Source organism: Triturus cristatus, chromosome 7 (assembly GCF_964204655.1).
Source record: "Triturus cristatus chromosome 7, aTriCri1.1, whole genome shotgun sequence".
NCBI lineage: Eukaryota > Metazoa > Chordata > Amphibia > Caudata > Salamandridae > Triturus > Triturus cristatus.
In genome coordinates this window covers 112,163,802-112,179,583 of record NC_140590.1, presented here as the reverse complement: position 1 = coordinate 112,179,583, position 15,782 = coordinate 112,163,802, and positions in this window count along the sequence as shown.

The window sequence follows — 15,782 nt, the reverse complement described above, 5'->3', positions numbered from 1 at the left end:
ATAGGTTCTCACTGTAGCAGACTGGACCTTAGAAGAAAGAGCTGCTGACATCTGTTGAGTGCTATTTACATTAAATGTACCCTCTGCTTCTCGTGCAGGTCAAAGGATTTCAACTCAGTTTCTAGTATTATATACCACCTGTGATCACTGTTGAATCTGTTGCAAGTATCTCACTCACTCACTCACTCACTCACTCACTCACAGGTTTCTCATTCACTCACGTTTCTCATTCATAACTTCATCACATACTAAACTTATTTGTACAGAAGTGGGTTCTACCCGTTAAAATCCACAGTTTGTTAACTTGTGGTCATCTGTATTTTGCAGTAATGTTGTGGACTGACACCCCATAACAGAGTCACACCCACTATAATGTTTTTGCTAACGGTTTTGAGTTGTAACTTGTAGTGTCCATCTATTACATGTAGTCTGATTAAGAAAAACTGTTGAGGAAGAGAAACTGTACATTCCAATTTGGCTATGGTGTACCATGAGTAGTGCTTTACTATGCACAATGTGTTACTTGTGCTTTTACTCTGTCTTCAGAAATGATATTCAGGCATATGTTATAAAAGTCAGAGTTGCTGCTTTGTATTGAATTCCTTAACATACTTTATTATTTGAAACTTTTATGCTGCACCCATTGAGTGGTATACTATATACCCAGGGTCTGTAAATTAAATTCTTGCAGCACTTATTGTGCCACCTAATTCAATAGCACCTTAAAATAGGTCCCAGTCCTGCCATTGTAGCCTGAATGCAATTTTAAACTGCAAATTCGACTTGACAATATAACCCAATCCTTAAACTCCCCTTTTACTGCATGTACGTCACCCCTAAAGTAAGCCATAGCTAGCACGCAGGACAGGGTGCTTTGTGATTAAAAGGCGTAACCTCCTCAGCCTGCCAAAATGCCTCGAGGCCTTCTACCTCATGACAGGTGGAAGAGTCACTGCTTCCTCAGACCTGAGAGCTTCAATTTTATGCTCTGAATTGCCCACGGCTGAGTTTCAATCAGTGACATCGCATCACAGAGTGGCGTGGGATCGCAGTCTCACTGACCCCATCCCACTCTATGATGAGTAAAAGACTGCTGCCTTCCCTTATTGGCTGACCTTAGATCAGCCAATAAGGTAAGGCAGCAATCTCTCAACCGTCCTGGGACCTCCAAGTCTTCCTTCCTCGCTATGGTGAAGGTAAGATTTATGTGTTTTTTATGTTTGGTGCTTGAGTGCGTCTATATATGAATGTATGTGTATTTGTGAGTGAGACCCACCACCGCCACCAGTAACTAAGGTCACTTTTCTGAGGGGGGAGAAACACCGATTGCAGCCTTTGCCAGCACAGGGGAGACTGGGCCAGGGGAGGAACTCAATCTCCCAGACTCCCCAGTCTCCCTTCGTAATTCCTGCTCACCCACAGTCACATATAAGCACCACAGCAGTCCTGTGGTGTGGGACGCGCCCAGGCCAAGAACGGGCCCAACCACGCCTGTCGGAGCCCAGACGAGGCTGGGCCCCTCCCTAACAGCCTCACCCTAAATGTCTATTTTAAAAATGTGGAATAAAAAGACACTTGCCATGGAGGAGGTAACCATGATTGTGTTTGATACTTTTTTGGCCAAGGCAACAATGGCCTTAGAAAAGGAGATCACCCTCACTGAAAACAGACTATCGTTGGGTGGGCAGCAGGATGGGGTACCATTACAGATAATTCTTCAATTTTGGGGGGGGGGAGAGACACAGGGATGAACTTCCTGATCTCTCTGAGGCAATGCAGTCGCTTCCTGAACCCTCAAAGGTTGGCCCTACAACTAACAGGACACCGCTATTAGCAAGTCTATCTACATCTAATGGTAAAAGGAAAAGAGGCTCTACGAAACCTCCCTCCAATTGCCCGCTAAGAAAACTAGAAAGCCCATTTCAGCTATGACATTACCCCGCAATAGTGGCCCTCAAATTCCAGAGCTTACACCTCCATTGAATTGGGCCGATTTTATTAATAACTTTAACCTTTCTGACAGCCTATTTATGCATGCCTAGAAAATATAGATCGCAGATTAGAGGGGTTACTATCAAACAAACTAGCCCAACATAATGTGGTGAACTCTAACATTTTCCCTGCTAGTTCTAATCCTTTTACTCAGAATGTGGCCAAACCTCCTGCCGTTTGTAAAATCTGTTATTTAGATTTTTATACTTTGTGTTTCAATTGCAAAAACATGCAACCCAGTCTTGTGTCAGATCAAACGGCCCCTACAATTACAGGGCCCACCTGTATTGCTAACCAGATGGTCCCTAGATTAGAGTATACAGATAAGGCCTATAGACTCTCCTCATCACAGACCACTACTTATGACCTTACTGGAAAGGGATATATTTTACACTCTTCTAGGGTAGAGGTTAATCCAAACCCTCCGATTCTCCTTTCAGCTGACAGACCAAAACAACAGTTTATGAACCTTCCTGTAGCAGTATGTCCGTATGTCTTAATTCTAGTTAATGTTACTTTACTCTGGCCCAATCAAAATGAGCCCACATCACAGCTTTTGGACAAAGCTCCTCACTGGGTATCTCAGAAATCTAATAGTGGCCATCTGATTCCAAATCTCTTGATCATGGCCAGAAGAACTCCTTGGATTGGGCCAGATGTAAAAAAAATTCTAATTGACTGTGTCATGCTGAGCTTTGACAACCAATGGCAAGTGAGAGACCTATTGGGGTGCTTACCGGCTGCCCCTTCACATCAAACCCAGATTTATACCATCCCTCTCAGCTTTTTCCATAGGTCATCACATATGATCAGGGTCACCCCTTGAAGAGTTATGGTCACAAGACAGCTCAGTTGGCCACTCATGTTCTCTCTCTTTCAAATAGGAATTCATCCTTGGAAGTTATGGAGGTTTGTGATTGACTCATTAACCTTTCAAACTATCCATCTCTTCGGATTGATTCGGACGATAAAAATCAAACTGACCCTCCCCTGGTGACTTCTGAGAGGGTACAGACCCTGGTTTAGATTCACCAGGTATTGATGCATCACTATTAATTAAAACCATATCTCCTTTGTATGAGTCGGTGTTGGCTCCCTTAGGCACACAACGTTTCTTTCATGGAACATAGCCAACCAACACTGGTTTAATGAGTTTCTGATCGCAGATATTATCTGTTTTCCAGAAACCTGGGCAGGACACTCTATTTATGTTAATAGATATAGGTCTTTTGTTACTCCAGCACTCCCGTCACGCTCAGGCAGAGCTAAAGGGGGCTTACTGACCCTTAAAGCAAACACGATCCCTCTAGGTAAGGTGACTTTCACAAATAACTTGCACTATTTTCATATTATCTTATTTGAAGGGATGGGGAAAATGGATTTATTATTGTTTAATTTGTATAATAATAACTTTCAGAAACCCACACAAGTGACAGGTGAGTTAGGGGAAAAAATTGAAGCCCAGTTGCCTCACCACTCACATTCAATTTTTATTATCTGGGCTGGTGATTTTAATGTGCATTGTTGTATCAAATCTCACCAACGTGTCTGTGGGGTACCTGATGTTAATGACTTGCCACTCGTCCATTTTAACCATCACACTTATGGATATGTTTTAAAAAGTTTTAACCTATAATAAACCTGTCTCCACCCTTTACTGATCAACCTTTCCCTACTATCATGTGGTAAATAATTTAATTACCGGTACTTAATTTGATGCGGAAAATTATTAAAAATAGCTCAGTAAAATAAGAGGCAGAATCCGTGGTATTAGAGGTTCGGAATGGGCTTTATTCCAAGAACAATTCGAATTGTGGACTTCATATTCCATCACCACGGAGGTTCAGGAAGTGAAGAGCAATACATTATTGACAAGTAATCATTTTTATAGAAAGGGCATTACAGTGAAACAGATGCAGGAGGCGTAACAATTGATAACAGAGATAAAACCATACATGCGTAACTAAAATAGGCGTAACTGGGCGTAACAAAAAAACGTCATTAGGTATGATGTCACAATGGGTGGTTTTCATGAAAGGATTTCACAATGTCAGCAGAAATATTTGGCAGAGATGCGCGCGCAGCAGCATGACGTGTGATTGACGTGCAACTAGGGGGTGAAGGGGACTTGACATTTAGCTCTACATGTGGAGACAAAAAGTCTGGGGGGTCAAGTCAACCTAATCCCAAATCATATCTAACATCCTATGTTTAAAGAACTATGTTATCCACAAGGAAAGGTCTCTCGAACAAAATCTATTCTATACTGACTGTGAGTGCGTGTACAAGCGTCTAAGTGTCTGCATGAGATGCGAGAGGCAGAAATCTTCCATAGTAACAGGGCTATGAATTACTTGCATGAAGACAGAGAAGCCGGGCCCTTAGCTCGGTAGCTGGAAGGATGTTTACTTAAACTACTAGACAGGAATGTATTGGATGAGGAGCGGAGCAGATAATCTTGAAGGTGAAATACAGTTTTTGGTAGGCAGGCAGACAGGCCGAGTCAGGCACCGTTAGCCGCGCAGGGAGTAGGACAAAGTTCATGGTTACAGATGCGAGCTCAGACTGGAGCTGTCAGAGGTAGAAAGCAGGGAAAGGCTTGATGGCAGCATTCAGGGCCTACTCGCCTGAACTGCAAAAATGGAGTAACTGAGCCATATAAAGTCGGTGGCCTTTCGTACTTAGGAATCGAATATCCGACCCATTCATGGCGGATCTGAAAGAGGACATGTTGACGGTGGACGCACATGTGTTTGCGTCTTCATAAATGGAACTGGAGGGAACATACATGTACTTGTAACATATACATGGAACCGTTGGGGTCTAAGATAGGGGACATAACTGATCAGAAAAATCCATATTTCCACATTCCCTCCTTGTCCCCTACTGGCCCTTAGGAGATATCAATCTTCTTTAATCCATTGATCTGTTCATATAGCATCATTTGTTCTTCTTTCTTCTTTCGGGATCTTGAGTGAAAACCTTGATGTGGAATACACGATGTGGCACACAGACCACAAATCGCTGGTCCACATTGCAGGCATAAGCAGCAACTGAATAGTATGAGAAAGCCAATACCTAGGAAGGATAGGACCCTCCATCCCCAGGCTGACAACACGCTCCAAAACCACCCAGACCAAGTCCAGGTGCCTGGATTCTGGTGTATCTGGTTTACGATCTTATGAAGGCGAGTTATAGCTTTATATACAGATGGCGAATTTTCTGGGATGAATACGCAGCAGCTTGATCCGATGACCCTACAAGCTCCGCCCCTATCGGCCAGGATGACGTCAAGGACAAGACGATTTTGAAGAACAACAATCCTCATCGCAGACTGCTCCTCTGTCAAGTTGCCTAAGGCGGAAATAGTTTCATTCACTACAGCTTCAAGAGTCCTAGTTAATCTACGTATCAGCTTACTATTGGTAACTGTACCTATATAGGGAAAGAGACCTTTATTAAAATCTGTATAATTTTCCCATGCCGTCTCAGTGTAATCGACAATTGGGAGATCTCTCCGTTCTCTACTGTGTACTAAATGAGTATTTCTGTGATAATCAGGAGGGGCTAGGAAAACAGGTGGCAAAAGAAATGCAATGTAACAGGTACCATCCCAATCTAAAGGCAGACGTATATATGCAGTCTGACCACATATGAAGTAGGAATGGCGAGAAGCTCTAAATGTAGATTTGCCTTGATCATTAAATTCTATCACAGTGGTGCATTTACTATGGCCCATATGTATTGAACCATTCTTTCTTACACATAATTCACCTTTAACTGGAAATACTGACATAGCGGGCAAGCTGGGTGCAGCTTCGGATTCAACATTCAGGATCATGAGATTAAGCGTAAAATTACCTAATCCATATACTTCATTTTCTAGATCAGTTCCTGTTCTTTTGGGATGACCCTCCTTGTCAGGGTAGCAGACTTTGAGTAAAACTAGGTTCAGGTTTCCCCATACCCAATTGTCTTGATAAACTACTGAGTTGGAATCTAAGGAATTGATTAAACTAAACCATGCTCCACAGGAGCCATTGTGTGTAAACGGATATGGAAAGAGAGGCAGAATTCCCTTATAGTTCTGATAGGGAGGGAGTCGACCACATATCCAACAATTTGTAGCATTACTAGTCTGATGGGAATGATGTAACATACTAATAAAAGTGTTATTGCGCAGCGCAAATCTATATGACAACTCATGCGGGGGTAATTCACTAAAAGAATGTTCAGCAGTAACATTGTAGACATGTTTAGAAATAGGATAATATATGTGCAACAATATACTTGCAGCGATTATTAAAAGACTTAAGAAAAACAAAATTAATAACGTCACTGTGCAATGACTACGCAGTGATTTACAGTACGCATGTTTTTTCAACTGCATCTTTCGGTTTCTTTCTCTATTCAGGTCTAGGGGATACATGTCAGAGACAAATTCAACCGATTCACCTTGGAGAGGACTTAAACAATCAAATTGTCTGACTTACTAGACCGTAATTTTAATTTGTATAGTTCCTTATCACTTGGTTCAACCAAAGGGAGCTTTGAGTCAATAGGTGAAGACACACAAGGTGTGACGTTTACATCTGACGGTAGTCCATGAAATTTCTTGATATGACTTGAATGTAACCAGCCTTTGCGACCTTCGATCTTCACGGCTGTCCTCGTGGTGAGCAGTACAAGTTGCGGCGATTTCCACCTAGGATCCAGCTGAGTCTTCCGGTCAAAATTTCGCACTAACACCAGGTCCCCGGGAACTACGTCATGGGGTTTCACCTCGGTGTTGTCAGGAAAGGCTGCAGCTACCTGTGAACGACAAGATTGTAGTGCAGACATCAAGGAAGCCAGGTAATCTGTCAGCATATTACAGTCAACATCAGTTATTTTACGGGGTATAGGCGTCCCCCACATATTTGGTGGTCTGCCAAAGATCACCTCATAAGGGGATAGCCCTGTTCGAGAATGCGCTACCATTCTCATGTAAAAGAGTGCAACTGGTAAGGCTACTACCCAATCAACACCTTTCTCTCTACATATTTTTGACAATCTAATTTTCAGAGTTTGATTATGTCGTTCCACGAGACCTGCTGCCTCGGGGTGTCGGACACAGTGAAACTTCCATTGATAGCCTAACAAAAGTGAAACGTGTTTCATTAGTTCGGATGAGAACGGCTGGCCGTTATCTGAGTAGACAACACGTGGTAAACCGTACCGTGGGAAGAATTCTCGAACTAACTGTTTGGCAGTAGTCGGGGCAGTGTAATCTGAAACTGGGTAGGCTTCGGTCCAACGGGAAAGAGCACAGACAACTACGAGAACATATTTGAATCCTCGACATCGTTCCATCTGGATGTAATCCATCTGGAGGACTTCAAAAGGGTGATCAGGAGGCTGAAATCCACCCTGTTCCACAGGAATGCTTTTACCTGGGTTAAACTGACAACATATCATACAGGTACGGACTTTTTGTTTAGCAGCTGCTCGTAAATGTTTGTTGAACCAAATATGTTGAATGCTGTCTAGCATAGCTTTTTCTCCTAGGTGTGCTGGACTATGTATTGTATTAATGATAACTTGAACCATAGAGTCAGGAAGAAACCATACAGATTTTTCCTTCGTCATCCATCCTTGATCCGTTTGGATCCCTCCTAATTCAGTCCATTTCTTTATTTCATCTGGTGTAGCATGTGTCTGTATGTCAACTACGTCAAGAGCGGGATCCTTAACCATCATGCAATGTGTTGGTGTCGGAACTATTGTCTTTGTCATGTCGGATGTGTGAATTTGAGCAGTCTGTTTAGCTGTTCTGTCAGCTAGATCATTGCCTTGGGAAATGATATCAGTAACTTTCGTATGAGCTTTACATTTCATAATCGATATAGCAGTGGGTAGATGAATTGCGTCTAACAGAGCATGAATGAGGGATCCGTGCTGAATGTGGGCACCGTGAGAAGTTAAATAACCTCTCTCTCGCCACAGGCCGCCGAAGTCATGTACAACTCCGAATGCATAACGTGAGTCAGTGTATATGTTGACTTTCTTATTTGTGGCTTGAATACAGGCTTGTGTCAGAGCAGTGAGCTCTGCTGCTTGAGCTGACAAGGTGTTTATACAATTTGTTTCGATGACTTCAGTGTCTGTTGTGACTGCATACGCGGCCACTAAATCTCCTGTACTTGTTCTCATACATGAACCGTCTACATACAACGTCAGGTCTGGATCTGACAATGGAACATCTGTCAAGTCTTGTCTGGGTTTCGTCGTGATAGTAATAACTTCAATACAATCATGTGCTAGTGGGTCTGTTCCGTTTACTGGCAAAAGTGTGGCAGGATTCAATGTATTACAGCGTCTGATTTCTATATGTGGCTGAAACAATGTCAATTCATAACCGGTAAGTCTTGCTATGGTCAAGTGTTGTGTTTGCGTTCGGTTCACAAGAACCTCTACTGCATGTGGTACTTGTACTGTCAATGGATGTCCTAACACTATGGCATCGCTTTGTCTGATTGCTAAAGCTGTCGCTGCCACTGATTTCAGGCACGCAGGCAAAGCCTGAGCTACGGGATCTAATGTACTGGAAAAATAAGCACATGGTTTGTGTGATCCTGCTTGTTCCTGAGTGAGTACTGACAAGGCAGTACCTTCTCGTTCTGTAACAAAGAGTGTAAAATGTTTATTGTAACATGGTGTCGCTAAAACAGGTGCTTGACATAAAGCTTTCTTTAAGTCTTCAAAAGCTTGTGTGTGTTCCTGAGTCCAAGGGAGGACAGTCGATGTGGCCGCCTCCTGTGTTGTCAACTGAATGAGTGGTTTTGCTAGAAATGCATATTGAGGGATCCACTGCCTACAATATGAAGTGAGGCCTATAAAAGCCCGCACCTCCTTTTGTGTCTTGGGTATTGGCATGTTAGCAATTAACTGAATGCGATCAGGTGTAAGCTGCCTTCCCTCCTTGGACAGCGAGTGCCCAAGGTAAACAACTCGCTGGACACAGAATTGCAGCTTAGAAGGGGACACCTTGTGCCCCTTTTCGGCTAGAAATTGTAAAACCGTCAGTGATGCTTTTTCACATTCAGGTTCGCTTCGGGCGGTGATCAGCAGATCATCGACATATTGAAGCAGGGCAGTGTTAACTGGCATGTGGATACTGTCAAGTTCTCGTTTCAGTGCTTGGCTATAGATACTGGGGCTTTCTGTAAATCCTTGAGGTGCGCGTGTGAATTTAAAACTTCGTCCATTTAAACTAAATCCGAACAAGTATTGGCTTTCCGGATCTATTGGGACGCTGAAAAAGGCATTCTTGAGATCAATTACAGTAAAGAACGTTGCTTTCGAATCAATGGCTGTCAGTAATGACGAGATGTCTGGGACCACAGGGAATTGTGGCACAATGCATTTGTTTAGCTCGCGCAGATCAATAACTAATCGATATACTGGCGGGGCCTTTGGATCAGTTAGTTTAAGAATCGGAATTATCGGGGAATTACATACATTGGAGTCGGTTTCCACAACCACTCCTTGGGCAATAAGCTCGTCAATGATTTGCAGTAGAGCCACTACAGCATCTGGGGGTAACTTGTATTGTCGCATTCGTGGTAGTACTACTCCTGTCTTTAATGTGACTCGATATGGTGTAATGTTCATGCAACCAACATCTGTAGGGCCTTGTGCCCATAAATGTATAGGTAAATTCTGCAGTCGCTGATCCATGTCTCTGGACACATAGTGCCCTTTGAAATCACGTAAAAACAATCGTACTCCTTCCGGAGAGCAGCATATTATAGCTCCTAGAGCTTTCAGTGTTTTTATACCTAACAAGTTTTCTGGACATGATTTAGTAAGCAATAAATCTGTAGTTCGTGTCAAGGGACCAATCGTATGTGGAAGAGGCTGTGATACTTCGTTAATGATAGGTTTTCCTGAAAAACCAAGGGAAATATTCTGTGAGCCTGAGAGGGGTGCCCCTGGAACTTCACTACGTTTTATTGTTGTTCGGCTTGCCCCTGTATCAAGTAAAAATTTTCTATCTTGGCCTAATAGTTCACTGTGTACATAAGGTCCTTCTTGATCTACAGGGACCTCGATAAGGGGTAAGTCAACTTCCCTCTCTAGGCTGTTTCATGAGTATCGTTGATAATCAGGATAGTCATACTGTGCGGTCTGGTACATCTGTCGTGTCGTTGTTTGTGTGGCAGCAATAGGCTGCGGTGGTGGAGCTGGCATAGACTGTTGCGGAGCTGGCATGGACTGTGCATGCTGCGAGGCTCCTTGTTGGTTCTGATCCTGTCTAAGCGGCCGTGGTCTTTCTTTTGTAATACCTATGGCGATATTATGTTTTAAGACTGGACAATCGTGTATATAATGACCTGGCTGTTTACAATAGTTGCATGTCCCCTTTACGGAACCTGCTGTATCACTGGACTGTGTCATACCCTTTTTATGACCGTCAGCTGGAACTGTCTGGGAGACTAGCATTTTCATTTTCGTGTCTTTCATTCGTCTTTGTTCATGTTCTTGTTCCTCCCTAATTCTATTGTGATGGTACTGTAACATTTGTAACATTTGTGACGGAGTGTTACCTTGCCAGGTACTTTCAAATTTCAATACTCTATTCTTCACTTGGGGCAGGGAATTTTCAACTAATTTTGTCACAAACAGATGTGGATACGATTCGCTACTTGCTTTTATTCCACTATTTATACCAAAACATTTTTCGAATCGGGCATAGAAATCACTAGTGTCTTCATCTTGCTTTTGTTTACAGGCTGAGATTGCACCCCAGTCTTCCTTTTTCGTAGTTAATAAACGTGGCAATACCTGTACTAGTAAACCTGGTAGTGTTTTAGTCTTTGGCCCGAGCCCTGAACCTGGACCTCGGGCTCTTTCTTCAGTTCCTAATGCTGTCCAATCTATCTTTTGGTCTCCCACCTCCCAATCTTTTTCTTTGAGTTTTTCGTAAATGCCAGCTGGCATTAAAACCTTTAATATTTTCATAATGTCGGGATAGGTATACTCTCCCATGAGCAACATGTCTTTAATTTCCCGGTGGAAACCCGCTGGGTCTTTGTCATGACTGGGTACCACCTTCTTCATTTCTAATAATTCTATTTTAGATATGGGTGCGTATACAAATACACGTTTAAACTCATTGTCTTCACCTTTTATTGGGTGCACTTCGCGTAAGGGATTCTGTCTATCCATGTAATACGTCGTTCTTTCCTTGATGGGCAATGAAACATGTTCTGGGCATACAAAAAGAATGTACTGCTTTCTGGATTCTAGTATTTCTCTAATTAACTCAGTACCTGAACCTCTCCATTTATTCGTGAGTAATTCAGTCAATATATCAGGTAAGGAACCAGGATCGGAATGTTGGCTTTTATATAATATAAGGAGTTGTTGAATCATGTATATACCAGCTAAACGCTGTTCATCTGGGGTAAGGTTCAAAAACGTGTGTGCTAGTGTATCATCACCATATTTTCCGGGACTGTCAACCCAATGAACGGCTGACCTGGCTAATTCTTGTTCGTCCATAGAATCGAGTATATGATAACCCCTTCGTTCTCGGAGTAATTTGTCAGCGGCTTGGAACGAATGTTCGGGGGACCTTATATTTATTATAGGTGTTTGGAAATTTCTATTATTATCTGGACGTATCGGACGTATCGGATCAGTAAAGCATCTAGTATTATTACAAGATCTTCCTCTACCTACATAGGCCATGGTTTCTAACTGTCCTGTGGGCAGTTCTAATTCTTCCTCCTCCTCGTTTTGTTCAGGCTGGTCTACCGCTAATCTTTCTTTGTGTATTCGTTCTATTTCTTTGCGGATCTTTCGGCACATAGCTACTATACTTAATAGTCTATCATGTTTCCCCTCTGATATATTCCGGCTACATGTGGTAAGAATTCGCATTGCTTCTGGATTTACCCCAGGCCTGTCTTGATTTCTGATCACACAATTTATGAGGAAACGTAACAGTTCCCCCTGTATCTCCACTTTCTGATACTCCATGGCTCTGTTAATACTTTCAGAATCTCGCCCTGACTGGACAAAATGATATATATTTTCTAAATGTGTAGTCATTCCTGGTAGCTTCCCTAAATACATTGCAGCTCGTCGGATACGTAATGATGCCAGGAGCATTTCGTCCTCCTTGCCGGGCACAGGGTCATATCTACAATCTACAAGAAGTTCCTTAAGCATGTTGGGAGTTACTAGTTTGGGCGTACGTTGGTGTGCTAATTCTTGAAAGGAAAGTTTATTCATTCTGGGTGGCGTGGAAAAGATGTTTGTTGTACCTCCGGTAGCACCGTCTGGAGTGCTGGGCGTGAAAGGATTCGTTGAACGTGATATAGCAACCATAGGTGTGGGTACGGCTGTAGAAACAGATGTGCTTGCCGGAACTTGTGTCGGAATTTGTTGTTGTAGAGGTACAGACGCAGGGTCTTGGCGTTGAACCCCCTCGGCAGACGGTCTATGTGGTGCGGTATTAGCATACTCGGGAGCTGCGTCGTCTAAATAAGAGGAAAGGAAAACATCTTCTGCGGTTCTGGGATGCCCTTTGGGGTGTACTTTTATTGGAAACAATGGGGGTGGCAAGTCTTTTGGTATTTCCGGAGTAGCCTTAGGTAACCCTTCGGCCAGAAGTGGATACATACCATTCATAAGGGCATTTCTTTGTCTGTCTACTTGTTCTGATTTTACTCGTGTACCTTCTTCAATTAATAGATTTTCTTGGACTTTATTTGAATTCTCCTTACTTTTCTCTTCCTGTCTGAGTGCTTTTTCTGTACGTCTATGGGATTCTTTACGCCATAACTCAACGGCGTCTTTCTGTGACTGTCTAGCTTTCCTTTTCCATAATTCTTCCTCTACTTTCATGATGCACTCTGCATCCCAGGTCCCAGCTGCGGGCCACCTCTGATTTTCTGGTAATTTCTTGGTGTAGTCTACCCATAAATCAAGAAATAATACGGCGTCTAGGCCATGTTTATGATACATGAAGTACCCTGGAGTGTCCCTAGGAGGAATGGGAACAGCTTCTTCGAGTACCCCTTTTCTAGTTTTGATCTGTCTTAACTTTGAAAAGAGCGGCATATTGAGAACTGATCTGATACCTGATTTTTGAACACACTTAATACAATAAAACACAATAATGAACAGTCATTCACACCACAATATGTAGAACGTATCTAAAACATTTAGCATTTAACATTTAATAGTTAGCAAACAATAACGATGGCCATTAGGGAACTAGTCATTTAACATACTTGACATACTAGATATACTGCTAAACAGTACAGATACACTGCTGAAACAGTGCAGACCGGATTTGTGTACCCAAACCCGTCTTGACCGGCACAACCTATGTGCACGTCAGAACGCCTCCCCGGCAATGGTACTCACCGGGTAGCTCGGAACGGAAGGCCTCGGAACGGAACTGAACTGAACTGGACCGGACTGGACTCGACTCGGAACTTCGGAACTTCGGGACTTCGGAACCTGGTGGGCCTCTGTATACCTCGGATCTTGCTCTCTCAGCTAGGCTCTGGTCGGGATACTTCGCACTTCTCACCGCCTCGTCTGGGTGTTGATCGCAGCCTCAGTCGCCCCCGCTTGACCGGAGGGAGATACAGGAAATCCTGCTGATACGCGTTGTTGTCCGTCCAGCTGTGGCAGGAGACCGGGCCTGCAACGCACCTCCGGCGCGTGAGATGAGAAAGTGTCCCTGTTCGGGCGCCAATCATGTGGTAAATAATTTAATTACCGGTACTTAATTTGATGCGGAAAATTATTAAAAATAGCTCAGTAAAATAAGAGGCAGAATCCGTGGTATTAGAGGTTCGGAATGGGCTTTATTCCAAGAACAATTCGAATTGTGGACTTCATATTCCATCACCACGGAGGTTCAGGAAGTGAAGAGCAATACATTATTGACAAGTAATCATTTTTATAGAAAGGGCATTACAGTGAAACAGATGAAGGAGGCGTAACAATTGATAACAGAGATAAAACCATACATGCGTAACTAAAATAGGCGTAACTGGGCGTAACAAAAAAACGTCATTAGGTATGATGTCACAATGGGTGGTTTTCATGAAAGGATTTCACAATGTCAGCAGAAATATTTGGCAGAGATGCGCGCGCAGCAGCATGACGTGTGATTGACGTGCAACTAGGGGGTGAAGGGGACTTGACATTTAGCTCTACATGTGGAGACAAAAAGTCTGGGGGGCCAAGTCAACCTAATCCCAAATCATATCTAACATCCTATGTTTAAAGAACTATGTTATCCACAAGGAAAGGTCTCTCGAACAAAATCTATTCTATACTGACTGTGAGTGCGTGTACAAGCGTCTAAGTGTCTGCATGAGATGCGAGAGGCAGAAATCTTCCATAGTAACAGGGCTATGAATTACTTGCATGAAGACAGAGAAGCCGGGCCCTTAGCTCGGTAGCTAGAAGGATGTTTACTTAAACTACTAGACAGGAATGTATTGGATGAGGAGCGGAGCAGATAATCTTGAAGGTGAAATACAGTTTTTGGCAGGCAGGCAGACAGGCCGAGTCAGGCACCGTTAGCCGCGCAGGGAGTAGGACAAAGTTCATGGTTACAGATGCGAGCTCAGACTGGAGCTGTCAGAGGTAGAAAGCAGGGAAAGGCTTGATGGCAGCATTCAGGGCCTACTCGCCTGAACTGCAAAAATGGAGTAACTGAGCCATATAAAGTCGGTGGCCTTTCGTACTTAGGAATCGAATATCCGACCCATTCATGGCGGATCTGAAAGAGGACATGTTGACGGTGGACGCACATGTGTTTGCGTCTTCATAAATGGAACTGGAGGGAACAAACATGTACTTGTAACATATACATGGAACCGTTGGGGTCTAAGATAGGGGACATAACTGATCAGAAAAATCCATATTTCCACATTCCAATGAAATGAGGTTACTTTGTAGATTGATTTTATCATTATTCATACAAATTTTAAGAGATGTATTAAGTCCCCATCGGCCCAGATGATTGAATTTAGAGACCATGCTATTTTTCACTTTTCCTTTGCCTGGACTCTCTCTGTAAAGTCACACCCTTTTTTTGCTCCAAAACCCATTCTTATTAGAAAAAATGGTTTTACATAAAGTGGGAGAAAATCAATCCCACCTCCTTCCTCCCAAAGGTTGTAGAGGAGACGCTATCCAAGATTCAATCCTGCTTAGATGTTCCAACTAATAGCTCCCAAGTCGTAGCAGCATTCAGTAAAAAGCTAATTTCTATTAGATCTAATCTTACACGCTCAGTACACCCCACTATCGACTAGATGGTTTGAGGAAAATTGCTAGAAGGTTTCCAAACAACTCCGAACTGCTCTTAAAAACAATCCTAGAAATAAAGACCTAATAAGAAAGTTACAAGCTGACTGTAAGTCAGCAAGAGAGCTGAGAGAAAAACAGCTGAGAGAGGAAGCTTTGCGGAGGACTCTAGGAGCAAGGACAGCACAGCCTTTTGGAAGGTGGCGAATGCCCCGTTTTTGCAGGAGGGAGAACCTTATTTAGATTTCCACATAGACAAACCCACTTGGATGAGGACTCATTTTGAGAAATGTTTTCATTTACCGAAGGATAGTAATACTAATGATTCTGAGGATTCACCACTGGTCCAACTGGGGTTGGAATTCTCTGTGCATGAAATTGAGTTTGCCCTGTCCCAATTGCCTGCCTGAAAGGCAGCGGGTCAGGATGGGGGCCCACTGGATATTTGTCTCGCAGAAAGAAAT